General features: G+C 39.7%; 1 protein-coding gene and 1 long non-coding RNA gene across 3 annotated transcripts in view; one reads left to right on the forward strand and one right to left on the reverse strand.

Annotated features, from left to right (window-relative positions):
* Positions 1-26,487, forward strand: part of ROBO1 (roundabout guidance receptor 1) — a 1,057,321-nt gene that overhangs the window by 600,246 nt on the left and 430,588 nt on the right. The gene's annotated exons all lie outside the window — the stretch shown is intronic.
* Positions 1-26,487, reverse strand: part of LOC117888731 — a 56,482-nt gene that overhangs the window by 27,320 nt on the left and 2,675 nt on the right. The gene's annotated exons all lie outside the window — the stretch shown is intronic.

The raw sequence follows: 26,487 nt of genomic DNA on the forward strand, positions 1-26,487 counted from the left end.
TACTCTGCAGTTATCCAGCTTTCACTGGTCCAAAGGGCAAATATTGTCTCTTTTACACCTGGTTCCTTGCATTTTAAGCATAACACTCTGTCATCACGTAGCTCTGAATGAGAACATCATTTGTTTTGTTAGTAGGAAGAAACAAGAAATTGAAGAATGTGTATTTTTTAAAAAGACACTGCTGGAAAATAGTTATTTATACACAAAAATGTTGGTGGGTATGAAAATTGCAATATATTGTTGGAAATAATGGTGTTAAGAGAGAGATCTGATTAGATCATACGACTGAAAGCTAGGAATTCTTTAACTGTAATCTCAGTTCTGAAACTGACTTCCTCTTTGGCTTGGTAAACCGTTTAATATCTGCTACAATCTCCCTTTTTGTAAAATTTACCTGCGTCATTGGGATGTTGTGAAGGTGGATTAGTTAATAGTTGAAAGGCATTATGTAAGTTCAAAGTATTACTATTACAATTTTGAAATACAAGCATAGGGATTTAAACATTAGTCTACCAAAACGACAGAGACATTTCACTGGTGTAAATCTGACTTGGTGTTTCTGTCCAGATATCATATCTTCTGTCAAATGGGTGACAGATATTAGAATTTACCTTGGATGCAATGAAAAAATGATCATCCTACAGGTGTTTCCTTGCCATGGATAGGGAGTTTCGCTGGCTCTATAAAACAGCTAGGCCAAAAAGGGTTAATATGTCACATATCTGGGATTTCATTCTACATTAGCTGGAATGAAAGCTTCAAGTGAAAAGATGACGTTCACAGGCAGCCACTCAGCAGATGGATACATCTGCATATCCAAACATGTATTCTGTGAATGTTCTGATCTCACTGAAAATATTGGCACTCAGAACTTTATATGGATTTAAGACACTTCTTGCAAGTTATCACTCCTATTCAAAGTTGTTTTGCAATTTGGAAGAAGGATAATCTTGCTCACACAAATTTCATGCCATCTGACCAATACAATGAAATTTCAGAGACAACCAGCATCTATCAGCATGAAGAAACTCAAGTGTGCACGCGCGTGTGTATGTAAAAGTAATATATATTAATTTTGCACCATCTTTTCAAATTGCAGACTGTAGGGTACAGACTCTTTTTACTGTTTTGAAGACCATGTCTGAGCAAACAACAGAAAAGGCAGTTAGTTATCCATACAAGAAAGAAAGGGTTTCTTCAATAATTCTAGCTTTTTACACTGTATGCATGTCAGTGAGGTGACAATAATGCAGCCATACCTTGGTGGGTTTTTTTTTTAATTTGTTTGCTTTTTGTTTGTTATTTTTTGTTCTTCTATTGCATGATACATACTCTATGCCATACATTCGACCAAAATTAATATCATGTGACCTAACTTACATTCTGGAGCTGAAAAGCATCTGTGTGAGATGTGTGTCACTATGCTAGGACACATGCATGATGGTGTGATAAGCATACTACAAGTCATTTGTTAAGCCAGTCCTTACCACCAAGGAATTTATAGTCTAAATGACAAAGATGCAACTGCTGACCAAGAGATGCTGGTAATTTACAACAAATGATTTTACTTTGCTTCCACTCTTCTCCCCCATCTTTCACTTTCTCTTTTATAATGAGGTGGAGGATCGGCTGATGTGGAATTTGTGAGTCTTTAAGAGCAATTTGATTGAGGAGAAGAGTGATGGATTGGCACTGGGATTTTTTTACAAGATGGGCAGCATAGAAGAAAGTATAATGACAGTAATGAGAGGAGGTAATGTTGGTACTTCTCTTGTTGGAGGCCCAGTCTTTGTGAGGTGGTGAACACACAACTCCCATTAAAATAAATGAGAGCAGACTTGCTCAGCACCTCCCATAATAGGGCCTTAACTATTGAGTTCAGGAGGAATATTGTTGGCTGCTAAGAGCTGTAATGCATTTTTCAGTCGCATCCCCGATGGTGCAGATTTCTGATGAGCAGTAGCTAACATTTCTGTCATAAAACTGGAACGAGAACTCAGACCAAGCTGTTATTAAAGATTCTCTGCATACACTTCCCAGTTCTTAAAAACTCTCATGAGCTTCTATTGAGAGGACCAATTATTTAGCTTGATGGCATCCAGTCTTGATGTGAAGTCTTGTTTAAGCTCCCTGATATTATTAGGTTTCTCAGTGTTAGTCCAATGCTACTAAGATTTTCTCACTTGTTATAGCTAGTCTAATGCTCTTCACTTCTCATTAGTGCATCCTTGTCACATTTCACCAGCCTCTCCATAGGCCTGTCCCTCCAGTGTATTTCATCCTAGTTGTGTGCTTCAGTGTCTCTTTGCCTGAGTGATTTCTTTTCCTGGGAGGAGTTGTGCTTCATAGGAAACCCTCAGACACTTATTTTGGTTTTATCTTTTTTCCAGATGGCATACCTTGAAATATCAACTGAGGCACAATTTGTTTCCTCCAAGATCTCCTTGCCAATAATATTTGTTAGAGGGGGGAGCACTGTCAGCATGGGAGATGCCTACTGTAGTTTTTATACTGAATTAAAATATAGTGAGTGATTTGCTCTTTCCTGAAAATTCTTTTTAAATTACCAATGCTTCCTATATAGTTTTTTAGAATATTCTCATTTACTCTGATTGACTGGCGTCCTATCTTGAGGCAGAAATTAAGGTTTGCTACCCAGAGGAGTCAGTATTAAGACTTAGCAGAACTGTAGTTGAGCATACTGGTTTTCTATTTCTTCTGAATTTCCCTAGGTTTAATGAAGGGAACATTGGGTTCATGAAGGGGAAACAAAATATTTACATCTAAATTTTAATATTTCCTAATTGCCATGTGACCTAGCAACTTCTGATCTTCAGTGCCTAAACTAATGCTGAAATCCCCTAGCATAATGGAACACATGTTTTAACATGACAGATCCCAATCCTGCAATTTCTGCCAATTGGACCTATGAAGAGTTATATTGAAAGAAGGTAGGTTAAGCTCAGGCACAAGAACCCACCTGTGCCAAATAACTTCAGAATGGGGGCTTGGTTTCCACAGTTTAATACAAAATACATAGATTCCATTATATTTAGTTGCTGTGGCACTGCAGGTGATATGTTGAGAAATGATGAAAGTTGTCCAGGTGCACTATAGCTATTGTTTTTGTTATAGTTTCCAAACTGTTTCAGAAACTCATTAACATATCTTCAAACACAATTATAAATAATTTATCTGAACAGCACATCAATTAACATTCCATTTACACTTATCAAAGACATAAAATATATTTCTTAACATAAAAGAACAGAATCCTTAAATCATTTTAAATATAGCATCTGTTTTCTTACGAGATCAAATCTAACTTTTATGTGATATCAATATCTTGTATGTCTAATAATTACAGAAAGTAATGAAATATGTAAAAATTGTTTCAAAGAAGAAATAGAAAGATTGTAAAAAATATAACAACTGAAAATATACACAACAGATAACAGCAATCCCATCCTCATCAAAGATGGAATGCAATCTGGGCAGAATTTCCACATAGCTCTGAATGCAAAGAGATAAGGGCTGCTAACACATCAGCCTGTGCATCACATCCCAAGGGTATGGCATGGATTAGGGGCAGTAGTTAAAATAGATGAAGACAAGAGGAGGAGTTTTCAATGTTATTAATCATGTTTATTATGGTAGTGCCTAGGGACCATCCAAGATCAGTGCTCCATTGTGCTAGACATTGTACAAATATCAGTCCCCACACCAGCCAGAGAAAAGGGGGAACTCTTCCTCTGCTTTTAGCAGAGGAGAGGCTTGTACTTCCCCCTCCTCATCACTTTAACTCCTGCTTAAAAGTATGTGTAAATTACTAGTCGGTTAAGGTGTATGTGCGCAACTGAGGAAGAATCCAGTGCTTCATTTTGAAGAAGCATGTTTAAAACAATGATAAACTGTTGGGTTTTTTTTCCAAAAAGGGTTAAAATGGAGAGGTATACTTCCAAACAAGAATACCAGGTCTATTAATATCACCCCTATTCACTGGGCCTATGGCATCATTCCTTGACTCCTCTGGGAGTTCAAAAGCTACACTGGAAATTTTTATTGAAAGAATGACTAACGCTGTCATGTTCTCTGTAATCTTTAATATATGTATGGAAAAAAAGGTTGCATGATTGAGACTGTAAAATTGTACCAGATAGAAACCAACTATCCAGAATGCAAGAACTGGTTTAAGGGGAAATAAATGGTTTAACTTTATTCAAAATTTCTAATGAGTGAGGATGTCCAGAAGCTGATCACGTCTGTAACATCTAGAAGATGCTCCATGAACTTGCATTCCCTTTGGGTTGATAAATGCACGAGCAGCTTCCCAGAACTGAACAGAAAATATATGCATCCTGTTTTTAGATAGCAGTTTGGTGCATAGCAAGGCAGTCAGCATGCGGAAGAGATAAAGAAAGTTTTTAAATGTTTGCGAGAAATTAAAACACATTAATTATTATCTTTAACCTCTTTCCAAGAGGGGAGTCTGATATCTATGAAGATTAATATGAAATCGAAGTAGTGAGCTAGCAACCATTCCGAATATGAAGTAAAAAAGACCAGAAATTGTATAAGGGATACAAAAGCTAATGGGTTTCCCAAGATACTATTGTGTACTCATTCAGGAATTTTCTTGTATTGTTAAAACCTTTATATGACCTTTCAAATAAATTTAATGAACATGGAAAGAGGCAGAGGTAAGGCAAAAGGAACTTTTACCACTTATTTCAAATTCAGAAAGACCACTGGAGTAAAAGCCACCAGGAGGTTTTGGTGAAACTGATGGATAATTTATCTACCACTACCCATGGTGGTATATTCCCAGTTAGCCAGATATTTCTTTTGCTCATTTATACTTTGGCTGAAGGGCGAGGGGCAATATTTTATCAGTGTCAAAGAAATTCATTGTGGGCAGAGCTGGTCAAAAAATTTTGATGCCATAATTCTCAATCAAAAAATGCAGTTTTCTGAAGCTCAAAATGTTTCATGGGAATATGTCCATTACAATTAGAGTTTTATATGGTTTCATTTCAGCAGTGTCATTTGATTTTTATATCATATTAAAATATTAGTTGTAATATTTTAATATAATATAAAAGCTACAAAAAATATTTGAAAAGCCACTATCAAAATGAAATGTTTCAATAGTCCTGAATCTAATTTTTAGGGACTTTTCATTTAACTATTTTTTTTTAAATTGGCTTTTTGTTCCCAATCAAGCAATTTTAATTTTAAATATCAGAATTTTCCACAGAACATAAATTTCAGTTCCTGACCAAATCTATTTGTGAGTAATAGGCTTTGAGTCCAAATCCCCTGCCCCCCGCCAAGCAGAAAAGAACTATTATTCACATTCAGAGAAGCTCTAATTCCTGGCTTTGAAATGGGCTATTATTGAACAGTTCAGAGACTACTTGCAGTATGCTGCATGCTACACCATTCTACAGTGATAGTAACCCATTTATATAAGTCATGCATGTCGCAAAAACAAAAGTCACAAGATATCAATGATAAAGACCTTCTCTCATGCTACTTCTAAATATATGTTACAGTGCATCCAAGAATATTCAGGGGATACCTTTTAGCTGAATCTAAGATTTTTGTTCCTTGGTTTAATGATGAATAAAACATTAAGGCCATGGTTATCAGAATCATCCCAACTTCACATTTGATTTTCTGTCTGCAAATTCATTGTAGCACAAATAATTGTGGGAGCATTTTATAGCACTTAAATGCCCAACTACCTGATTGTGACTGTTTGATTAGGCTATCAATTGCATCTGCAGTTATTTTTGCCCCCAGTTACTTCTGAGCACAGAAATGGAGAGGAGCCACTTCTGAACATCAGCGCCTAAATTATTTTTTCCTGCTTTTAATTAAGGTTTTGGAAAATAAAGCTGTAGGGCTTGTTAACCCTAGAAACTAAGGTTGAGCAAACTCATTTTGCCTAACTTCTAACCTACTCTAAGGCCCCTTTGTATTTTACAAATTTAGCTGTGGTGGGAGATCTGGTTACAACAGTTGTTCCTCAGCACTGATCCAATCTGCACTGTGGACAACATTTGCCATCTTTTTCCACTGTAGCTCAGAGTCATTCTGAAGTTTCACACAGATCTGCATTCATGTAGGCTTTTTTTTTTTAAATTAGAAATATTTTTGTTTGTTTTTCATTTTCTTCATTCTCCTCTATTTTTACATCCTAGTTTTTCTACTGGATTTCTTCCTCCCTACTGCTTTTGTCACAGGGTCCAATAAGCAGAATGTGAACTCAGTTTTATTTGACTTTGAGTTGAACTTTCAAACACAATCTTTGGTCCTTTCTACTGAATAAATTCATCTGAGTCAGGGGACCTGATTACCAGATGGTTATGCGCTGATATCATTAAAGCTCAGCTCCATTTTGCAGTATAAAATTGAGTCATTGGAAAAAGTCAGCCGTAAAAGGGAACAGACTGGGCAAAGTGCAAAACTGCAGAGGAATTTGGGATTAAGGTGAGGAAGGGGAAAGAAAAAATTCAATGAAAAATAAAACATTGTATATTTACCATTTGTGCCAATCTGGATGCTGGTGGTGGTATGTTCCATTCTAATTCTAGAACATAGCACTGGGTTCCATATAATAAGAAAAACATGGATTTGTTTTAATAATGATAAATGGATTCATCCTGGGAATAAATATATACGTGTTGATATTTAAGTGAAAGAAAGGATCAAGGATTCTAATTAGTTTTTTATACTCAAATTATAGTTTAAAAGGATTAAACCCCCTCAAAATCCCGGAGGTTGTCTCATCACTACTGGTAATGTAGAATATGGTTTTGTGATCTATAGGTCCTTATCTACTTGACTGTGAACTCAGTCTAGCAAGAGACCTTATATAATGAAAGAAATTCAGCTTTCCATTTCTTCTTTCATGCATCGCACAGAACAGAACAGTGATACATACATTTTATGTAACATTCTAACATCAAAGTTGTATATTGAGAAAAAAAAATTGTGCATGCACCCATTTTTTTAGATTTCAAGCTCAGGGAGAAGACCCAGTTTTGGTTTATGGAGGTAATGAACAGCATTGTGAGAGGAAGTTCATAGTAATGACGCCCTGTCATCCTTGTAGTAGCTTCAGTTTTTAGTGAATTTGTACAAATACGGTTAATAATAGAGTTAGTTGGGAATTTGCTCCCAGTGTTTTGACAGAAAATATGGTTTCAAGAAAGTCAGCGTTTTTCTTGTGAAAATGCCAGTTTTGCCAAAATTACTTGATTTTTCCTAACAGAAATGTCTCATGTTTCAGAGTGGTAGCCGTGTTAGTCTGTATCAGCAAAAAGAACGAGGAGTACTTGTGGCACCTTAGAGACTAATACATTTATTTGAGCATAAGCTTTCGTGGGCTAAAATCCACTTCATCAGATGCATGCAGTGGAAAATACAGTAGGAAGAGATATAGATTCACAGAAAACATGAAAAAATGTGTGTTGCCATACCCACTATAACGCGAGCGATCAGTTAAGGTGAGCTATTATCAGCAGGAGAAAAAAAATGTCTAAGTTCACTTTGCCCCCCATCTAAATCTTTTATATGGGGTCAATCTGACACAAATCTGTGATAACCTCTCTAGTTGAGCTGCTTTAGTGCATCCTGGGAGATAATATCCTGCTGGAGAGCCTGGCCAATATGGGAGAATGGATGCATGAGGCACCTAAACTACAACTCCCATGAGGCACCGTGGGAGGTCACTGGACACAAATTAATGTCAAACAATCTGTAGATGAAACATTTTATTTCTAAAGCCAAACTTTTTGACATTCCCAATTTGAAATTTTTCATTTCTTGTGAAGTTTTGATATTTTGACTTTTTATCCCAAATCATGCCATAAAACAAAGTTGAAATATCAGAACTTCCTGCAGGATGGAAATTCCATTTTTGATCAACTCTATTTGACATTGAAGTCATTAATTTCTGTTTCCATAGGTCTACTAATCTCATCTGCTTGCCCTGTAGGCTTCCTGTACTGTTCAGGTCATCTGAGCTCCACAGAAAGGTGAATGCTTGTAGCTGATATCCTGTATCGTGTAGATGTGCTACTTCAGATACACACTCTCCTGTGTAGCTCTCATTCTGTTGCGCACCACTGCTTTCCCTTGTCTCACTCTTCAGAACGGTAGCTTGTTGAGGCAGCTGTTGTCTCATTCTGTGGATTATTTTGGTCCCACTGGAAGTCACACTTTCTTAGTAGGAGGATGTCACCTCCCAATTCAATGGTTGTGGAGATGGGGAGGTCAGAGAGGGCCCAGATCTGTGGGAAGACTTGTGGCACCTTAGAGACTAACAAATTTATTAGAGCATAAGTCTCTAAGGTGCCACAAGTACTCCTGTTCTTCTTTTTGCGGATACAGACTAACACGGCTGTTACTCTGAAACAGATCTGTGGGGTCGTTGGCCTCCCTGTGGTGATGGGATGATTCTGTCCTGTGTGAGGCTGCTCCTGAACCTGCCTCTCTTTGCATTCAGGCCCTACTGCCAGTGGAAGCAGTACGTGTAATCCCACTCCAGTCTCTTGGCTTGCAGGTCGCCTCGGACCTAACATAACGATGACAGTGATGGCGACAGTAAGATCTGGGCCCTACCTGGGTGGGCGAGTTGCTCCCTACACTATTGATGGTAGGCACCAAATCTGAGCATCACTGTGACCCCATGCAGCAGGTTGAAACACCATTCATTCAAATTTGACCCAGCCCTCCCTCTGTCATGACTGAGGTTAGCTGAGCCAAACCTGAGTGGTACTGTGAGCAACACCACTCATTGAAATTTGGTCTGACATCACACCTGCCTGACAGAGGGGTGGTTTAGGCAAATTTGTGTGAGTGGCATTGTGTGCTGTGTCAGGGCATCATTCAGGTTTGACCTGCCCTGATTTCTGTGGGTGCAATTGCACCCATGGACCACAGCTAAAGCTGCCCCTGGTTTCTTACCTCACTCCTCTTATGCTTGCATGGCCCCTAATGGAAGCTGCTAAGCTTGTCCATCCTCCTTTGCTTCTTCCACAGCTGCATCTGCTTGCATCCTGGCTCTAGTAATATGGGCCATATTCTGCAGTTCCCGATTTCAGTGGGAGCTGTGCATGAGTAAGACTGGAGGATTTGGCCTATAAAGAGGCTGGGTGGCTGTAGAAATCACTTTAAAGAAGGAAGCAGAGGTGCACCACATGACAACAAAAGCTTTGTGGACTACTGGTGGCCTATGGACCACACTTTGCATATGTCAGGTTTAGAAAACTATGGCTTCGCAAGAAAAGTAATAATCTTGGAAAACTTCCTACCGGGGCATACACTAATATTCTGTATAAGGAAAGCCAATTACAACAGAACAAGCTCTCATCTTGGTTCTGTGTCCCCACTTGCAGAAACAGATGTGTGCATTATATAGAGTAACAAAGGTGACACTAAATATGTTGACTGCACATGGTAACTCCTCAAAACTAGAACTGTGATTGAGACATGATGCTCACTTAGCACTGAGATTTTACCCATAAGATCTACTTGTAATCTCAGAATATTACACTCAAGCCTTTTATGGATTTTACTTGCTTTACATTTTATGCTTTGGCCAGTTATCTGCTATGCTATTAGCAAAGCCATTTTATTTGATTGGGCAGAAAATAAAAGGTCTCCCTGGTGATAGCAGCTTTTATTTTTTAATACCTATTTACTTCCCCCGCTTTCTAACTTATCAGAATAGTGTAGGATATACTATAACAACTTTTCTCTTAGCTATGTGATTTTAGGGGAATAAAAAACAACACTGATTTTTAGAATCATAGAATATCAGGTTTGGAAGGGACCTCAGGAGGTCATCTAGTCCAACCCCCTGCTCAAAGCAGGGCCAATCCGCAACTAAATCATCCCAGCCAGGGCTTTGTCAGGCCTGACCTTAAAAACCTCTAAGGACGGAGATTCCACCACCTCCCTAGGTAACCCATTCCAGTGCTTCACCACACTCCTAGTGAAAAAGTTTTTCCTAATATCCAACTTAAACCTCCCCCACTGCAACTTGAGACGATTACTCCTTGTTCTGTCAAGGGACCCTTCTTTCATTGAAATGAATAGGACTTTTTCCAATGATTTCAATGGGAACAGCAGATACTCTAGTATTTTTAACGGATACTAGTTTTAGGTATGAAGTGTATTTTAATTTTAGAGAAGCAACAATTGTTCCTAAGCATCATTTAGTGAGGTGATACCACATCAACATATCCACTGCTGTTTTTATTCATTCTTTTTCTAAGTCATATATTAAAATATTCCCCCCTGCTGAAAATTAGGAATTTGAGAGAAACTATTTGTTGCTCTAAAATAGGGGAAGACTAAAATGAGCTTTACCCTATGAATATTACTTTGAGTTAACTTATGAATTCATAAACTACTGACAGAGGAGTTCTTTCTTTGGTATTTTGGCAGTGGATTGGTTAGTATACACATTTCTATGCATAAAGTTTATCAACACAGCTGGACACCATAAATCAAACATAATGATGTAGAAATATAAACAACTGTTAATATACTACATTCCAAGAATTTTTTTTTCTTTAGACCTTAGTCTTTAGAATGTTTTAGCTCAAAGAATATAGAATCTTAGAAAACCAAACATTACCTGATGTCACTTCATACTCTGAACAGTCCAACTCGGCACCCTGTTTGGGTTACTCTGAAATGACCTCTTTGGTTTTGCAGTGAATTGTTTTAATAAACAGGTGGCTAGTTTGACCCAAAGAAAAAAAAAAGGGAGAGAGAAAATGTTCATTTAGATCTGCAAATCATTTCTGTAAATGAGAACAGTAAATTGTAAATGCCCGTCAAACCTTTCAGGAGTTGGAGTTCCACGTGAAATTGGGTTGTTAGTGTCTTAACAGTATTTTAATGTGATTTATTCTTTGTATCCCATTAAGGTGCATACCAGAAAACCTTTAATTATGTTTTTCATGGAAACATTTGATGTGTTGCATTTGTTTCACTTCATCAGCAGCCTTGCTGAGCAATGTGTGATTGTATTCAATATTTTGTGGCAGATATTTCATTAAAGGATTTGTTTTCCAATCTTACTTGTAATCAGCTGAAGACATTACTATGTTGAAAGACATGAAAATGCCCATAACTTTTCAAAGCAAGAACATAAGCTTAGTCTATTTTTGTAGTAGTTTAAATACAGTAAATTAAAGATGTGCTGAAGTATAAACTACTTCCCATCTCAGGGGTCTGAACTATTCCATCCAAAATGTGAGTGTTTTTGTATCTGACCTCACATTTATCTATAGAACAAATATATGCCTTTTACAAGATATCAGTTGACTGTACAGATACAGCTTCAAAGAAATTATAATGTCTGAAAGTATTGATTATAAATTAGTTGCCTGGATAACAACTTGTTCTTTGAGTCATTCATGTAATGAGACAAATGTGATATGCCACCACAGGAAAATAAAATAATTTTTCTACAAACACTAGCGTAAAAAGTTGATATCGGATTTCAAATCTGGGATCCAAGTACAACATTGTAGTAAACTTGTCTATAGGGGTTTTGTGTATGTGTATCTATAGCTATGTTGACAGCTAGCTATATTTGCCTGGTTTTTACATAGGTAGATATACCTAGTGTAAAAACTACTCCATAGAACTTCCAAGATGTGATAGCCTGATCATTATTGTTATGAAAGTCTGCCTCCAGGACTTCATGGAGTTAAACTGATGCTCTTTTGTCTTCATGTGATATTTATACCACTGATGTTTTGAGACTGTGAATGTTTTGAAAAATGAGTAAACATAACTTAAAGGGCTTTTTTTATTTTTAATTCTAGCATTATTAATACAAGTCGCAGAGTGGAATTAATTTGTAATTGTTACTGTTTACCTATCTCTTAATACAGCATCAAACAGTTGTGTCCTTTTAAGTAGTTAACCTTTTAATCGGCTGCTCTTTTATTACATCTTAAACTGTGAGAATCAATGAAGATTGCTATAGTATGTCTTAAGAAAAATATCAAGCTTGTCTTCTTAATGAAAAATGACATCCATCTTTACCTCTTGAACAGTTTAAGTTCACTGTGGACCAATTAAGTTAATTAAGAACTGGAGTATCGCCCTCTGCAGTAGAGGGACATAGCAAGAATGGAAGTATATGACAAAGAATGTCATATGTATATCTGCACCTACGCTAAATCCTACTGTCAGAGATCCACAGTTGTCTGCACATTGGCAATCAATCTAAATCCTCTCCTGTCTGTAATGTGGGTCTCCCAGTGCAGATCTGCCGGTTTCCAGTTTTCAACTTTTCAAATAAGTGGTCAGTGTCAAATAATAGCTACTCTCATTCAGGGGGTAATTGAAGAGTGTGAGGGTAGTTGAAATTGCCTTGTTCCAGAAACAGAATAGCCTCCTTAGTAATTCTGTTATTTTGATTGTAATATATAAAGGGATTAACAGTATCTATGGTACATGTTAGGTCTTAGAGGGGAAGACTAGGTATAAGACACATTTCAAAGACTGTTCAGCAATAGATTATCTCAGACCATGTCTTCCAGAAATGCTATACAGGAGATCACACAAAGACAAAAGAGGATATAATTCCATCAAGTTCTCCATGGTTTTAAAAAAAGAGTAAAGTTCCCAGTTAAAGGGAAGCAAAATTGAAAGGAAATTAACTCATAGCTTTTAAAATTCTCCCTCCCTTTCAGGTCTAGTCTAAATGGCACTGAATCAGCTGTAGCAGATCAGCAGAAAGTTTGAAAAGAAAGCAGATGGACTTCAGTATACTGGCAAGTTCCATAAATGTCTGAAAAGTGACAGGCCTGTCTTACACACCTGCTCTCTGGCTGTGACTTGTCACCTCAAACTACTGCTAGTTTAGGATATGGCGATCCTAGGAATTAAAACCCTCCAGGGATTACCCTAAATCTATGCAATGGTTTTAAGTGCTAATGTTTGTCTTGTAACATGTATGTCTCCAAGCATGTCTGGATTTACATATATCCATTATTTAGATCTGAATCCATTTTGTCACCTAAAGGGTAGAATAGATTTGCCAACTGAAATGCTCTTAATTTCACTGTGTCAAAACAGTAAAAATATGTAGCATTTAGATAACAGTTTGCATCTTCACAACATTTTAGCCCATTGAAATACATATCTCTGATCCACTGAACTAAACTGAACCCTATTTTTTTGGCCATACAAAGCATCTCTTTTCTCCAGCATGGAAGTGGTAAGAAGCCATCATAAAAGTACTTGAACAAAGCAAGTCTCCAGAGGAATACATGTCCATATTATAGCTGAGAAAACCCTTTAAGTCTTCCGTTAATCTGACATCTGACCTCATATTTGATGGGAATATTTAGACAGAGTGAAAGTCTCTTTCAAGGGACTCTTATTAAACGTTTAAGGGTGGGATTTTTCACAAAACACCTAATGGAGCTTAACTTCCTTTGACTCTTAGTGGGAGTTGAGCATCCAGTTCTGCTAAGCACTTAAGACAAAAGGACATTTTCTTTGACATAGTGAAGACATACAGCAATTTTAACTAAAACATACTGCAAATTATAAAGTTACTTTAGAGAAATGTTATTGAACGAAACTTAGTTGAATGTGTTTGTATCCATCTGATCTCATTGATTTTTTACTTAGATTGTGAGCATTGTGGTGCAGGGATTGACTTTTTTGTTCTATGTTTTTACAGCACCTAGCACAGTGGGGTTGTGGTCCATTAGTAGGGCTCCTAAATGCCACAGTAATGCAGATAATACACTATATAATTATAGTTTATTATTTGCATTATCATAGCATCAAGAAGCCCTAGTTATTAAGAATGGCTGCTGTGTTAGAAGGGAATTAAAACTTCCAAAGAATTAAATCCTCATTAGGATTGTCATGGATTTTTAAATGTTCTTTTTCCACAATGAAAACAAATACAGTATCATATGGTGGGGGGGAAAAAAAAATTGATTTTGGTTTCAAAAATATAATCTTTTAAAGTATTCATATCATACAATGATTTAATCTGGTTTCTTCAATATGTGCTTGTTCAATTGCATAGTGTATCACTCTTATTTTTATGAAAGTTTCTAATCACTGACCAGGATACAGTTAGTCATGGTGCACTTATACAATAGTTTTACTATAATAATGGCTTCAAGAGAACACAATTATGTTTGTTTGTAAGTGAATTCTGTACACAAGTAGGGTGGGGAAAATGCAAGCAAATTATTGAACCACTTGGTTTCAATGACCATTGCAATTCCTGCTGAAATACTGGAGTCTAAAACAATCATCCTAGTAAAGTTTTTGTAAAGTTTTGATTTGTTGATGCAGAGAGTGTTAGCTTGAAGTAAATGGATGGTATCAGTTAATACCCAAAATATTCCAGCTCTTTAGCCCTGTAAATAAGTTTGAAATACTTTGGTTAATGAATTTTGAAGGTGTTGCAGAGTTTATGGAAAATGGATGCCATTTATGGCACATCATTTTTTTGGAAACAAGTCTGCTGGTTTTGTTCCAGATTTATAGCATAATGTCAGTGATTAGTATATTGCTGAAAGTTAGTGTTGCTTTTACTCTCACGTCTCAGTATTTAACACATTTCCCCACCCTCTAAGAGCGAAGAAGATTTTACCAGCTTACTACCAGCAGAGGGCATTACAGCATACAGTAGTTCACTAGATAGCAATGCTACCTTGTGAAAATGAGCCCATTTAAGAACAGCTCAAGCCCCTCAAAGGTCTGACAAATATTTTAAAACAAATTTGCAATAAAATAATGTACGGTCTGAAATGAATTAAACTAATAGAATCTTAATGTAACTGGAGATTTTTCTATTATAATTAGTCTCCATGACAAAGGATTTTTTTTAAAAAGTCCTCTGCATTTTTAAGACCTAAAATCAATGCTACAATACTAATTAATTAAAACTCTATAGACTTACGCCTACTTTCTATTATGCAAATGCATTCTACCCTTTGTAGTCAAACTGGATACTACACATGTAGACGATTTTTATTTGCAATGACATATGAGGCCAAGATTAAGCACATTTCTTTTTAAAAAAGTTTAGAAGAAAATTTAAAATTTTACAGTTTTAAAAAGTAGTACACATTTTTGTTAATACATTGAACTGTACAGCATTTTGAGTCCAATCCTCCCTAAACCCATACTCATTTGAGTAGCCTCATTTACTTAACTGGAACTGGCCCTTGAATAGTACCATACTTTCATAGCCAACTCTTGCAATGTTATTGTGAGTCTAAATCCCCCAGTTCCTGGAATCGTGTTATGATGTGAGAATCTCAACTTTCATTTTTTTTAAAAAGGAAGATTCTAGATTCTTAGTCGAGAAGAAAACCTTGGAAATATGAGCTCTAAAGGCTTAAAAGACAGAAAGCAAATAAAAAGAATCCAAAAATATCTTTTCTGAAAATCTCATGACTTTTTGCCATTCTTTTTCTTTTTTAGCCAGATTTTTCTATCCTGATACATCTGTTCCACCTCTTCACCTGGGAATTACAACCTGAATGGTTATAAAATGGGAGGAAGAGACTATTGGGGGAATCCTGCCTTATTGAAATCAGTGTGGTTTTCCCCATTGACTTCAGTGGGGGCAATAATTTCACCCCATATTCCTAGCCAAGCTGCTGTTATGCTGCTGCCTCCTTCCAGCTTTATAGTTAAGGAGCTGATCTGTTCTTGTTTTATTTCTTGAAGGCAGCCATAGTGTCTATGCAGCTCTGTCTGTGGTCTTGGGCTAAGGGTAGGACATTTACCTGCTCCCAGTTCTTCTCCCTTTTGCTATGCTGGCTATATAAGCTAGACAGGCAGGATGCTCCCGTCTCCTCACAGTTGAGCTTGGGAAGTAGGAGAGTTGTATGATCCTTTCATAAACTGCTGTCTCACTTGGGAAACCCCAGAGGAAGCCTCCCCCATCTTGTAGGAACAGAAGTGGTCCACTGGAGGCAGGCAGTATTTCATAAACCTTTCACACCCGTAGTGTTTTCCAATGGTGCCAGCATCATCAAAGGGAGGCAGCTGCTAGCTTTTAAATTAAGTAAAGAAGTCTCTGGAGGGAGAGCTAAGAGACCTGTCCCTTCAGCAGTTGTACACAGACAAGGCTCTTATTTAGAACACATCGAAGATTTGTTTTGTTTTTAAAGCTGCACTTGGCTGGGGCCTCCTAGGAGATTTGCCTATACCCTGCAGGCCTGTCTGACCTTGGGTGGAGGAGCAGATGCAGGAAGGAGACAGACTGATACTCTCTGCTGCTTCTTGCCATGGACTGCAAGCAGCAGCTTTGAAATAAAAAGAAAAAACACCTCAAGTGAGCTGTTGTAAATCCCTTGCTAAACTCATGTCCGGGATAGGATTCCTACCTGTGTCCCCTAGCGGCAGCACTGATTTGCTCCACTGATTCCATATGTTAGCAATGTTTTATACGGATCCTTATAACGTACATGAGACAGGTGTCCTATAATTGGCAATATCTGTGAGATAAACTGAGTTATCATACACATTTGAACATATCTCCTATTCTCTGTCTACTATTCTACCTCCCCCATTGCAATTACAACATGGAGAGCATGGAATCACTAATATATTTTAGCAACATGCTTAAGACTACATAGAAAACTTGAGAATCCATACAAATTTGCAAAATATTGAAATAATATTATGGAACAAGCCCGAGGGTTACTGCCCAATACAAAATGCAGAGTAGTCTCTCTCCCCACTGGACAGCAAACGATCACTGCATTTGGTGGAAAATGTGGGCATCATCCCCTCCCCTGAGATAAGCAGATGAGCCAAGGACAGCACTAGACAGAACTCTGTCACCCTCCCCCAGTTTGGGAAGGATGAAGATTGAGAAACTGATCAAATGGCTCGCTGAGAGCCAACAGCAACAGCAAGTGGGACAGCTCCAGCAGCAACAACTACTGCAACAACTAGGAAATCAGCAACAGCAACTGATTCGAGAACCGTGTGCCTAAAACTGAGCAGCAGCAACAGTGCTTACAGTAGCTTGCGGCACTTGTGCCGACCCCAGGTGGCTCCAACACCAGGGATGCAGCAGCCCCGGCTGACACCACAGTGCTGGTGCACTTGGCGAAAATGGGCCCTGAGGACGATCCAGAAGCCTTCCTCATCATTTTTGAGAGGGTCGCCTCAGCAGCCAAGTGACCCCTGGAGCCATGGGCCATCCTGAGAACCCCGACTAAAAGGACCGCAGAACCAGAGACCCTGACCCCCTGGATGAAGAGGTTGACCCCGGGCAATCCACTCAAGAAGAGGCCCCGAATTTGGGGGTAGACTTTATCCGGGACCAATGGGAGGATCCCTCACTGAGTCGGCCTATTAAGAGCTGACTTGTGTTAATGGGACCATGACGGAGCCCCTCTGGGGCAACAGTATACTCCCAATTTCAAATTGACTGAGCACTGCCTTTACTGGATCGCCCTTGGACACATGAAACCCGAGCCCAGCTCATGGTACTCCGATGACACCAGCGTGCAGTCTTGCGGCTTGCCCATGACGATCCAGCGGCTGGGCAACTGGGTCATGAAAAAACTCCAGCACGAGCCCTCGCCTGAGTCTTCTGGCCCAGAGTGTACAGGGAGGTGAAAGATTTCTGTGTCTCCTCCCTGAGTGCCAATGAGCAACCCCAAGGGGAGTATCAAGGGAACCTTTCATTCCCTTGCCAGTGGTTGGCACCCCATTGGAAAGGATAACCCTGGACCTCACAGGGCCCCTCCCAAAGAGTGTCATAGGATTCCAATACATCCTGGTGGTCCTAAATTATGCCACTTGGTTTCCAGAAGCAGTCCCCTTTTGGAACATCACAGCCTGAATGATTGCTGCAGAGCTCTTGAAAATCTTTGCCCAAGTAGGCCTCGCCTGGGAAGTCCTGACGGACCAAGGCACCAACTTCATGTTGAAGCTCCTTTGCCTAGTCTGTAGCCTCCTGGAGATAAAAAAAAAAAAAAAGCATACATCCATATATCACCCACAGACGGATGGCCTTGTGGAAAGTTTTAACTGAACACTGAATGAAATGTTGCAAAAGTTCCCTCTGAAAGTTCTTCACCAGGGGGACCAACTTATTCCACCCCTGTTACTGGGAACTTATAGCTGGGAGCAAAAAGGACTGCTAGACCTTATGCGGGAAAACTGGAAACAAATACCATCTCCCTCACAGGGCCTCTTCCAATATGTCCTGCAGCTTCAGTAGCTGTTAACCAGGGCAGGGAAAGAGAACCTACAGAGTGCTCAGAAAGCACAAGAGCAAACGTATAATAAGGGAGTTCGGGGAAGGACCTTTGATCCCAGCAAAACGGTACTGCTCCAACTACCCTTTGAAAAATCAAACCTCCTAGCACCCTGGCGGGGGCCTTATGAAATCATTCACCATATCAATCTGCTCACTTATGAGTGTCCCAATCCAACCAAAAGAAACAAAATGACAGATCTACCTTGTCAATTTGTTAAAGGCAGGACGGGAGCGCAAGCAGCTGTTAATTGCCCCATACCTCGTAGAGCCAGAGGTAGGACCCGAGCTCCTTAGCCCAACCAACTCTGACGGTATACAGCTGGGGGATACTCTGACTGAGGAGCAGCTAAGCCAAGCCAGGAGCCTATTGAAGGCATTCCGTAAAACCTTCATAGTGCAGCCAGGACTGATCACACTCATCCAACACAGAATATTGGTGGACTTGGGAGAAGATGTCCAAGCGACCACGAGGCCATTGCCATGCTGCTTCTGCGAAGTAGTGGAAAAGGAGGTCCAGACCATGCTGGAACTAAGCATAATCGAGAGGCCCCAAAGTGACTGTCCCAGCCCCATCGTTCTGGTCCCAATGCCTGATGGGACCCTTAGGCTCTGCATCGATTTTCGGAGACTGAAAACCATCTCTAAATTTGATGCGTACCTGATGCCATGGATCAGTGAGCTACTACACCACCTTGGTGATGCCCAGTACATCAGTACCCTGGATCTCACAAAGGGGTGCTGGCAAATTCCTGTGTAGCTGAGCTACAGGAAGACTGCATTCGCCGCCCCGAACGTGTTGTACCAATTCACCTGGATCCCTTTTGGTCTCCACGGCGCCCCGGCCACTTTCCAGCGGCTGATGGACCAGGTCCTACAACCCCACTAGGCCTACACTGCTGCCTACCTCGATGACACAGTGATTTACAGCAGCCACTGGGAAGACTATCTCAACCAGGTGGCCGCTATCCTCAGAGCCTTATGCAATACCAGGCTGACTGCCAATCCAAAGAAGTGTAAAATTGGGTGGCAGGAAACCACCTATTTGGGATACACCCTCGGGTGAGGCCAAGTAGGCCTTCTGGTAGGAAGTGTCCAGGCACTGCAGGCCTATTCGGTCCCTACCACAAGGGGCAGGTGCAACAAGTTCTTGGGCTAGCGGGCTACTATTGCCACTTTGTCCCCCATTTTGACTCGATTGCAGCACCTCTGACAGAATTCTTGAAGGACAGCCCTCAATGCGTGTGTTGGACCAACAAGTGCCGACGGGCCTTCCAAGCCTTTAAAGACCAACTGTGTCGAGAGCTGGTGCTCTTCGAGCCCAGGGCCGGCTCTGGCTTTTTTGCCGCCCCAGGCAAAAAAGCCTCCCGCCGCCCCCCAGCGGGGAGTGCGGCAGGGGAGGGTGCTAAGCCCGGCCACGGCCCCGCTCTCCCCGATCGGCCGGAGCACCAGGGGAGGGCGGCCCCACTCTTCCCGGCTGACCGGAGCGCCGGGAAGAGGGCGGAGAGCCTGGCAGCGGCCCTGCTCTCCCCGGGTGAGCACCGCCCCCCTCGAGGTGCCGCCCCAAGCACATGCTTGGAGGGCTGGTGCCTGGAGCTGGCCCTGGTCAAGCCAGACTTTAACCAGGAGTTCACATTACAGACTGATGCATCGGAGGTGGACCTGCGAGCTGTCCTCTCTCAGGAGGTTAACGGCAAAGAGCACCCTATATTGTATATCAGTCACAAGTTGTTCCCCCCAAGAGTGAAACTACGCAGTGGTTAAGAAGGAAGCCGTGGCGGTCAAGTGGGCTGTGGATGTCTTAAGCTACTATCTCCTAAGGGCTCACTTTGTGCTGGTGACTGACCATGCCCCCCTGAAATGGCTGAACACCATTAAGGAAACGCATCCCTCACTAATGCAGTGCTTTCACCGAGCTTTCACCCTATGCTTTCATCATCGAGCAGCTACAGATCATACCAATGCAGATTTCTTCTCTCGGTTGGGGGAAGGAGGCATTGCCATCTCCAGTTGCCCGGAGATGGACTTGTCGGGGTGTAGTGAGGCAGAGTGGCCTCCCTCTGGCCTGGATAGTGAGAAATCACTATACTCCCCCTGGGTGGTGGAGCTGAACCCACCTTGCACTCCTTGCCAGAAGTACTAGGATAGGACAGAACTGTAAAGGGAGAGCTCAGCAGCTCAGTTGAGTGGGAGCTAGGGAAGGAGACAGACGCTTCCACTCTGCTGCAGCACCCGCGAGCTGAATCTGCGCTCTGCAGCACTCTGCCCCGAAGGAGACGGACCCAGATGTGGAGTTGCTGGAACTACTATCCGTAATGTACCCAGGGGACCTGTGGATTCCAGAGGTACCAAACCCCAGAAGGTAGGAAGTAGCCCAGGGGCAGATGACAGCTGTCCATCTATGTGGCTGACTGTTTCTAGGTTAGCATGTTGTGGATGGATTCCCACTGTCCCACTGGCGGACCACTCCGCCGCTGTTAGGACCCTAGGCTGGGATGTGGTGGAGTTGGATGGGCCCGCATCCCCCTATCTCTGCCACCTCACCTCTGGGGTGGCTGACTCCCCACCATAAGCCTGTAGGACTGTGTGAATCTACTGTCCGTCAAGCTAGGATGCTAAACTCTGTTGATGCCCCCTCCCTTCCAGTTCCCCTTTACTGTGAGGGTACGCAGCCCTACCCGAACCCTGAACAGAGTGTTTGTTGGCTGCCTTAGCCAGAAGGCTTAGGCTAAAGTTTGCTCCCTGCTCTGCCCTGCCCAAAGGGCTAGAGCTCCAGACTATTAAATACTGCCACTCTGCCAGTCCCAGCTGAGGGGCTGCAAGCTAAAGACTACTCAGTGCTTTGCTTCTCCCGAGGGTGGGGACAAGAGCACCCAATTATTATTTCTTGTTTGCCTCTGTTAGACAGGCCCAGACTTAGACTACTTAAAACTCAACCCCGTTAGTGTGACCCAAGCAGAGTTACTGCCCAATACAAGAGGCAGAGTGACCTCCCTCCGCTCTGGAGAGCGAGGGATCACTATATAGCCTAACACAACCAAAGGCAGAATATAGCCCTAAGGCTATTCTAAGCATTTTTTAAAGGAAGTTAAATATATGTAAGCAGATAGGCTTTCAACACACAATTGGAAATTGTACTGAAAAAGTAGGCTGGTTATTTTAACTCATAACATGCAATTGTAAATTGTACTGGGTGAGCAGGCTGGTTATTTTCAGTGCTTGGCTTTCTGCTTTGCATTTGACAGAGTTAATTCACTGCAGGCATTCAGCTCTTAAATGGAGTCTGCTATAAGCATGTACAATAATTCAGTAAAAAAAAAAAATAAGACAGATAGCTCATGTAATTCTTTTTTCCAGATTGATAAAGTTAAGATTAACTATCCAAGGATTATAAACACATACAATAATCACCCCCCACCAAATTAATAAATCTATTATTACAGAACTCTTGTTTTCCGGGCCTGTTAACAATCATAGAACATTCCCCTAGAAGCTAACTGTACAGTATATCATTTTATTGGATTTATTTTTAATGAGACAGAGGCTTTTCTTAAACAAAAATTGTGTGCAGTTCATTTAAAAATGGATGTCCTTGGGAAGATTAAATTCATGCTATCTGAGCTGTGAATATTAACGTATTTTCTCTTACAAATTTTAGGTGCATCATTTTGACAGCCTTTCTTCAGGGCCAATATATTATGTGACATGAATGGGGTCTCAAAACCAGATATTATGGAACAATAAATGGTCTGTTGTAGCTTTCACAATGCCTAGAGGGGACGGGAAAACCAAAGACTACTTTTCATTTTATTGTGTTTGCTCTTTTAATGCCATTCAGATTTTTGTTCTTGTTGGTTTCTATTTCTTACAACAGCCTGAGCAATCCACTAGGTGACAGCCTTATACTCCTTCCTATACGATACATGGAAACAAGGAGATAGTGGATTCTGAATGGTTCACTTGATACACACAATAACCAAACACTGAGATTTCAGAGACAGGTCACTCTTTGTTTAAACAATATCTGAGATAACACTGATTTTGCAACAATTATGTTGTTTTGTATATTACATATTAAACAGATCGTTTTGTCATTACAAAAGCCAAACCATGGAACAAAAGTTTTAAAAAGAATTTTAGGAAATATTGTTCACAAGGCATTTTGAGGTACAGTCTGCTGATGCTGAGTAGACTGAATAGACAATATGCCTTTAGCATTTTGTATAGGAGAAACAGAAGTATATATTTTCAGTGAGCTTTTTCCATCAGGATGTGCTATAGCATAATTGAAATATACCTAGCATTATAACAAGGAAAAGCCACATTCACCAGTAGTGTAAACAAATAACAGTTACATCCCAGTATAAAACGGTTAGTGACAGCAGAATCGGCTTCAAACCTTCCAAATTCAAAACCAGAGGAACAAAACAATAGAAACAAGTAGGGCCCACACCTGCAAGATTTTTATACATACTTGGCCTTATGCCCATCCAAGTCAAAGGAAAGACTCCCATTGGTTTAAAGAGCATTGACTGAGACCCATAGCAACCCAATAATCTTTCCAGCCTTTCCCCCGACCCCAGGACTATCCTAGCTTTCTGGGACTGTCCCATCTCACTACACTGAAATATATACATTTTCAACTCTTCAATATCTATTCATTTTCCCAAGCCAATTCCATCTTTCAGGTACCAGAAACCATCTCTCAAACCTCATCCCAAACCACTCCCCTTGGTTCTAATTTTGAGATGTACCATTTTTCTATTTAGATAATTTACATGAATGCAGGCGAACCCAAAATTCCCACTGACTTCAATAGGGGTTCTGCATACAGATCAAGGGGGGTTGGGCCCATAATACATTGAATGACCAGCAAAAGATGGGGTTATCTTAAACTGCAACCCCCCCAACTTATTTATTCATTTTAATTTCAGTTTGATTTTATCCTAGCATTTTGCCATTGCATTTGATTTTTAAATAAAAGCTATTAATATTTAACACAATTTTTTGCTCCTAAAAAGGTATGAAATCATCTCACAATATTATCTTATTAAACAGGATATAAAAATAATCCTACTGTGTTTTATGCAAAACAAAAAGTCTGGAAACTTATTTATCTAATAAAGAACAGAGGGTAGAAGGAGATTTGACTTTTTTTCCCCCTAATGTTGCCCTAGAATAGTAAGCAAAATTAGTAAGTTCCCAGTAATACTGTATATTAATACTGTAAATGACTATTGTAATTTAAGACCTATTTTTAAAAAAAGTTCACAATCATTTACATGTTGATTAATAATAACTAAGAGCTTCTTTGTAACAGTCTAGGTATCAGGATGCACATTGTTGCAGGCAGGGCCGGCTCCAGGCACCAGCTTGGCAAGCTGGTGCTTGGGGCAGCCACTCCGGACAGGGGTGGCAGGTCCAGCTATTCGGCGGACGGTCCCTCACTCCCACTAGGAGCGAAGGACCTTCCGCCGAATTGCCGCCACAGATCGCGGTCGCGGCCTTTTTTGTGTGTGTGTGTGTGTGTGTGTGTGTGGCTGCTTGGGGTGGCCAAAACCCTGAAGCCGGCCCTAGTTGCAGGTTTTGTAAAATTAGTTACAGTGGGTGTGTGCCCAATAGCATAGGTGATTTTGAGTGAGATGTGAACCTATATTTTGATTATGTAAGAGCAAGCCCAAATCTAAATACAGTATATCATCTTGATCAAAATTTTATTTTGCTTTTAACTAATCTGTATTGATATTTGCCATATTTTAGTGTTAATATTAAATAAAATTTTAAGCCTGATCCAACTCTCATTGATATCAATGGGAGTGGAATTGTGCCTTGAAGAGCAATATTGTTTAGTGATTTGTACTTACTGCAGCCTGAGGATGCTTTTCAGACTATAAACCTTATATATAAAGGGGTAACAATTTCACTCTGACCTAAAAACTGCAGCTACTTCTTTGAAGGGATGGCAGTTATTCTTCGGTAAAACAGTTATTACAGAATCAGCTGCACTACATAACGGTTTTGGGATCAGGAAGGGAAGACTATCATATTCAATTAAAATAGAAAGGCGTTTAGGTAGGGAGGGAGAATCCATATTGGAATACATCCAAGACACTGAGCGCATACCCTTATCCTTTGAAAAAGTGCCATGGGCTCACAAGTGGTCAGGATCTTGGTATTTTGTTTAATGTGAAATAAAACACCTAAAAGTTTCCTCTAACACATGCTTGAAGCATTGGTTCAGGAGTCTCACTGAGGGAAGAGTGCCATCTACTGAATCACCAATACCATTTCTACAACACCTTCTCTTTTCCTTGGAGGTTTCCAATCAAGAGCCCTGCTTTTGTAAACACCTAATCACATGTGTAATTTATATACATGTGAATAGTCTCATTCGCTTCAAAGTTATGCACATAGGTAAGTCTTTGCAAGATTAGGGCACAAGCAAGGACATGCTCAATTTGTGAGATGGGACAAAAGCTCAGCTGAAGTTGGTATGCCTGCAAGCCAAAAAATGGCAACAACAAAGCTGTAGGTGAAGAAAAAAAAAAAAAAGTACCATAAATGTAATATAAAAGCAATTTTAAAAAAATAACTCAGTATTTGTTATTAAACCTTCAATGTAAAGTGATCTCCACAATTCTATCCTACATATATTTTCATGTGCATTCAAAGCCCATGAAATAACAGGATGTACACTGATTCTCTAAAAGACTCCATGACCACTTTTAAAAGATGGTGTATAACTAACCCACTTGTCTGTAGGGGGGGCCAAATCTAAAGCTTAGACCTGAGTACTCTGCAACTAAGCATGAAACTCTTATATAAAAAGAAGACTAAAAAGAGAGTTGGAACTGTTTTTCAGTTTGAGTGGGAAATAATCAATTCTGTGCTTTCATATTGTTAAACATATATGTTATTGTATATCCTATGTAAGGCACCAGAATTTCCCCAGGGCTTTAAAACTTACCTAAAATGTGCCTTTATGTATCAGTGGAAATAGGTAGGATAATTTTTGGGTCAGACACAGTATCCTCTTTATCCATAGCTATTAATTAGAGTTGAATATATGATATTTCTGACACACTTTCAGATGTTACCAGATGTCTGTACTTTATTTTACATTATTAATGCTCACTTATTTGTGCATGCCATGTTACAGAATAAACAGAGAAGGTAGGTTTAAATGCTAATGCATGCTGAAAAGGTATCACCAAAATTCTGAAGAGAGTAATGTCAAATTTCTATTCCTAGAAATCTTACTCATAATAAGTTTCTTTTCTTAAATATGAAGGAGACTAGAGATCCCCGAATGTTAACATTTTTGTAAGAACATCTGCAGAATTAAAGATGATGCAAATTACTTACAAGATATTCAGATGAATATCTGTAGGCTTACAATTTGAAGAAATTCGATCAGCTATGCAGCTGTTATGTATTATTACTGTTTAAATAAATTAAAAACAATTTGAGAGGTATATATCCAGTCCTAGTAAATTATTCTGGAATAATACTGTATCTGTTTACTCAGCTAAATGATATGCTATAAGTCTTATTTGTGTATTTGAAACAGTATGATCTGGACAACTCTTGAAAGATTCCACTGTATCTTCTATTCTATAAGAAATATCCATAGTTCCCAAAGGATTTCTATAAAGGTGAATAAATATTATATACATTTTACAGATGGGGAAACTGAAGTATACAGGGGTTAAGTTACTTTGTCTAAGGGTACAAAATGAGTGCATGGTAATAGAAATCAAGTCTCTTGAATCTTAATCCATTGCCCTATTTGGTAAATGTTTTAATTTAAAATCTAAATAAGAAAATAAACCTCCACAATACATAATAGATCAATGTGTTACAGAAGTATTCCTGGCATACTTTGAGAATGACCTAAATAGAACAATGCATAGATCTGGGGGACTAGTCTTCCAGGGATGTATGGGGATGGATTTAAACGTATAACTCACAAAGTGAGATACTGAGGTAAATCTCTTACTCACTGTGAAAACAATACACTTCTCTTCTCTGGACATCATACATACTATCTACTTTACAAATTAAATTCATTCTTGTATTTTGAGACAGCCTGTAAGCATCACCTCACAACAGCGCATTAAAAAAGTGATCTGTTTGTGCCAAAATAAAATTCACTGAATATAACCAACTTTATTTAAAACACGGGTCAA

Source organism: Trachemys scripta, chromosome 1 (assembly GCF_013100865.1).
Source record: "Trachemys scripta elegans isolate TJP31775 chromosome 1, CAS_Tse_1.0, whole genome shotgun sequence".
NCBI classification, from domain to species: Eukaryota; Metazoa; Chordata; order Testudines; family Emydidae; genus Trachemys; species Trachemys scripta.